We start from the raw sequence: 4,986 nt of genomic DNA on the forward strand, positions 1-4,986 counted from the left end.
TTAAAAACAAAAAAAATGGGAGGAAAAAAAAAGGGGGGGGGAAGCCTTTTTATTGACTGCAAGAGGACTGAAGTATGCCAGGTGAGGGCTATTGCTACAGCCACGGCTGAGGAAAAGCTAAATTCCTGCACCTGAGGGAGCCTCAGTGCTGGGGAAAACAGACAACAAGCTGTTGGGGAAGGAATAGTAGGGGGTTTGGGTTTTATGATGTGCACAGATTCTTCCTTTAGATAAGTGTGAGAGATCTAAATAAAGAGTGACTAGAGATTAAATGATAATCATTGTTATCAGGAAGTTTGGATCATTACTTAAGGAGCAATTTTGTTCCAAAGATACTGCTTCTGGGAATTAGAGCAGATTGTACACTGAGGAGAGATGAACAGTATTAACATGGTCATCCCTCCAGGCACTTCTAAAAAATGAATTCTTCCACTTCTGTAGTATAATTAATATTATTTCATATAGTTTATGGGTTTTGTCTGTCTAGGTAGTGTAAGCAGCACTGTACTGCTTAGGGTTCTTCAGAAAGTTTCAAAAGGAATCTCAAAATAGGGGAAAATGAATGCTCTTCTGTTAAATAGTTTTAGCCAACTGATATTTATGCTTTTATAGATTCCTCTTACTTAAGAATTGACAAGTTGAAACAGCCCATTAAGTATAAATATTCTTTAAATGGTAAAAGAGAGATGCTCAAGCAGTAGCAGATTTCAGAGCTTTGACAGTACACAATCTTGTCGTGAAGATGGCGTAGAACTGAGTTTACAATCTCCTGCATTAGGCTGTTTTGATACTTGCTTATATACACTTCAGGATTATTTCCATGCCGGATTTCTCCTTTTTCTTCCTGTAGCCATTGAGCCTTATTAAGTCTTTCCTACAACGTCTTTTTCATGTGCAAATAACTACATTCTGTGATTAAGCCATGTTTCAGCCTCTTGAATAAACAGAATAGTTAAGCCTTATCAGCCCAACATCACAAGTTTATGTTTGTTTTATAGTCACTTAATAATTACAGGCTTCTATTTTGCATTTTCTCAGTGTTTAGTTGTTTTCCTGGGGCCATTCCAGAAATACATTCTAGCACTGATTTTTACTAGTACTATGTATAGAGGTACAAGTGCTTTCCTACTTTCATTTGGGACCACTCCTTTTCTTAACAGTGTAAAGAATTTACTTGCCTACTTAGCAAGCCATTGCAGGAAGAATTCACACTGAGATAATGAACTATACAATAGCATGGAACTAATTTGTGAGGGACTGTTTTTTAAGACATTTATTCTATAAAAATTGTTGTTGTTTTTTAGATATATTGTATTTAATTATACTGGCATATATCTGACTGGATCATGGTACTCAAACAGCACAGGACCCTTCTGCTTCCTTTCTTATTATCCAGGATTCATGTACAAAATTTACCATAAGTGTAATAATATAATTTTTTAAATCACTGTTAAAAGCAAAGAATATCACTGACAGAAGAACCAGTAGCCAATGGACTCTCTAGTAATTTTCTGACCCCTACCTGTTAGAAAACATTTATTTTGCAGCAGGTTTTAAATCCAAATATTTATTGAAGGAAACCATGAAATTTAGACTAGGGTTATGTAGGGTTACTAATATATTCTGAAGGAGATTTTTTGTGAAACTGAAAATATCCAAGGAGGTAACATCCCTTGAAATTTACTGAAATCTTCATTTTACTGGTATTTCCCATCACATTAAATGATGTTTCAAATACATTTTTTTCAGAAAGTGCCTTTCGGAGTGCAAATGACATTTATTCTTGCTGGAGGCCCGCTACCTCCCCAGTATTTTATACATGCACAACATGGAAAGTGAAATACTGCAGCACTGTGTGAAATTGAAGCAGTACCAAGAGATTATCATACATACTACACTGAAAATAGGATCAAAGTTATAAATGCTGATTCAGTTATCAGGGCACTGTGGGTTTGCTCTTATTTATAAAATGACAGAGCAAATCACAAAGGCCCATAGCAATTATTAAGGGTGATGTGGTGAATTTATATGTCCTGAAAGTGGGCCATGCATTGCTGTAATACACAGGGAGTATGTCAGGAAGGGGATTATGACTGAGTTACAACTCTGCCTAGTTCCACTTACCCCAAGCATGGAGCAATCTGTTTTGATCTCTATCTACAGAAGGGTATCTTTAGCTCTGTGGGGACTTGATTGTGTAGAGTTCTGTTTTAGTTATCAGTAGTAATGGAAAAGGACCAGGAACAAAATAGGGATTCTTGGTAACTTTGCTGAAGTTTTTGCTTCAATTTATGTTAAACCAGTGATAAAAAAGTTTAACTGAGAACACATCCCAAATAAAAGATGGTACTAGAGTAGGTAATGGCACATAGAGTAAGTAAAAGTAATGTGGGGAATAAGGGACCCTATCCAGGGTTTCTGATTCTCTCAGATCACAGCAATACACAGTGTAAACACAGAACTGGAGAAACAACTGACTCCTCCGGAGTCCAATCAAATCAATTCATAAGAAAGAATATTTGAGTACCATCTGGGAAAGTCTGAGCATGATTGTGCAGGTCTAGAGACAAAACAAAACTTCAGAGAATTACAGCTGTGTAGACAATGGTCTTCCAGCTTGCAGAATGAAGAAATTAGTTCCTCTCTGAATTTAATTCCCTAACCATTCCACTCTGCTTACATGACAGTATGTATTGTTTAATTTTTTAGGAAAAATACATACAAACTAAATTCAATTTAGAAATAACTGTTGAATGTCAAGTCCTTAATTAGCATTTCTTCCTTTTTCTGCTGTCACCTCAATTTTTAAATAACTTGCATTGCTGTGAGCCACTGAGAGACTCTAATGTTCAGTATTTCATTTACCTCAGGTGCCTGTTTGCTGCCATGAAGATTAATGTTGTTGATTTGTATGACCCCCACTTTCACCATCTTTCCTCAAAATGACCTTCCCAGCTTCTGTCCTCTGTATTCTACTGCTGCCAGCATCAAATACCCCTTCTCATTGTCCTATCAAGTGTCATTCACTCTGTCCCACTCCACTTACGTTTCCTCCTTTAAAGAAATCAAAGACGAGCACAAACTACACCCAATTTCATACATCTTTGTAAGGGGTTTGCATTGCAAAGGCTTTAAAAACCTCAGAAGTCTCTAAGAATTAATTAAGTATTATAAATCTTGTTGTGCTATGCTTTGACTTAGTTGAATGTATCATGACAGATCACTCCATGTGCTTGCATAATTCCATCCAGTAACTCAAGTATGAAAGAACTGTATATCTGAGGTATTGCCAAAGGTCAAGACACCTTGAGGGACATCCTGTTTTGCAGTTAGAATAACTCCGAATAAATAAATCTGCTTATTTTTTATAGTTAAACTGGTAAGTGTAAGACTTGAAGACCTGAATATTTGGCCAACAGCCTAGTATCTAGGGCCACATTATTAAAAAGAAACTCAAGATGTTTTTGTTCCTGTCCCCATTTCTCCATTCCCCCCCCCCATGTCTGATTTTGATTTTCATTCAGGCCTGGGTGCTGTTTTTTCCTGTGTTGTGTTATTACAAGACAATCACTCTATTTTCCTCGACCACATACAGACTCTCAACAATTCTGTCTTTCAGAAAGGGTATTGCTAAAGGGTCTCTTCAACTGGAATACAAATAAATAAATAAATCCTAAAAATTTAATTAAAGCCTTAACTAGCTTAAGCCCTGGCAAGCAGGCAGAGTGCAGTTAACATTTTCCATTAAATCTGAAGTACTTGACATAATGTGGATAGTTTGAGAAATACAGGATAGGCACATGTTTTATTCAGAAACCAATGAGAGTTTACTGCTGTGCCAAGTAGCTGTCAGAAAGTTGGCATAAGATGTCCCTTGTGATCCATTTTGGGATACCCAAAAGAATTAAAACACAGGAACAGATATTTTGGGACTTTTTAATGCTAATTCAACAAGTACTTGAGAATCCTGAAAAAGTAGAGGCCTGCTAAGGTTTAGTCCTCCTTCCATGTTATCTTAAAATCAGAGGTTTTGGTCTAGTGTTAATTTTTGGATATTAAAATCAACCTTCACTTACAATTTCAGTTCACTTTCTACAGTGTGCTAGCTTCAGTACAGTAGTAACACTAAACTTTCTATTGGGGAATGATGCAAAATACAGAAAATTCATGATTTCTGCCAATCATTTTGGTTTACTCATTCCACTTTTTTTTCCTGTTTATGTTCATCATTTCATTTCACAGAAGCAAAGTGTTGCCTTCCAGCTCTTCAGCTTATTACCCACTATTTTACAGTTTTCATGGCTCGAGGACCAAAGGAGTGCTCTCACTGTGTAAGTGGAATTAAAGTCAGTGTGTATACCAAAGAGATATGGAACAAAATCCACTAGTGTCCAAGTGAACTGTGGAGGCCTGGTGAGTCAAACATCTCTTGTCCTAATGTATTCAAGCAAGAAACAGGAGTAATTTAGGTGACTTTGCCTGGGAACCTGACTGTGCTTTGCACTCAATCTTTGTTTTCATGGAAAATAAAAAATAGTCAGTAAAAAAATAGTGATATTTGAACTTTATAACCAATATAAAGTCAGGGCCTGTCCGGGATTTGTACCTTCCAGCCTGCAAGCAATGTTTGATGCATCCGACCTCTGCTGGTTTCACCCGTACTACTGTCTTCATAGAGTCTTCATTCTCTGCCACTATAGCTTCTTCTTCAAGAACCCAAGTTCGATACTTGTGAGGTACTGTAAGAGTACAGATCTGTTAATTGATGAAGCATTTCTGCTCATAAGTTTCAGGTAAGAAAACCAGCCTTTTACAAGAATTGTGGTATCTTGTACAGTCTTATTGTGACATTGGCTGAGATGCTGCAAAACTCAGCCCTAAAAAGTTTTAATTAGAAAAAAAGGCCCAAGTCTTAGCCCATAAAGTTAAATATTTAATTTTATGTTTGCAGAGCAGATTTATGGTGGAGGGCAGAGGGAACAAATT

Source organism: Pezoporus flaviventris, unplaced genomic scaffold, assembly GCF_033815535.1.
Source record: "Pezoporus flaviventris isolate CSIRO_AGI_PZ_B2104156 unplaced genomic scaffold, CSIRO_AGI_Pfla_v1 ptg000002l, whole genome shotgun sequence".
NCBI classification, from domain to species: Eukaryota; Metazoa; Chordata; class Aves; order Psittaciformes; family Psittacidae; genus Pezoporus; species Pezoporus flaviventris.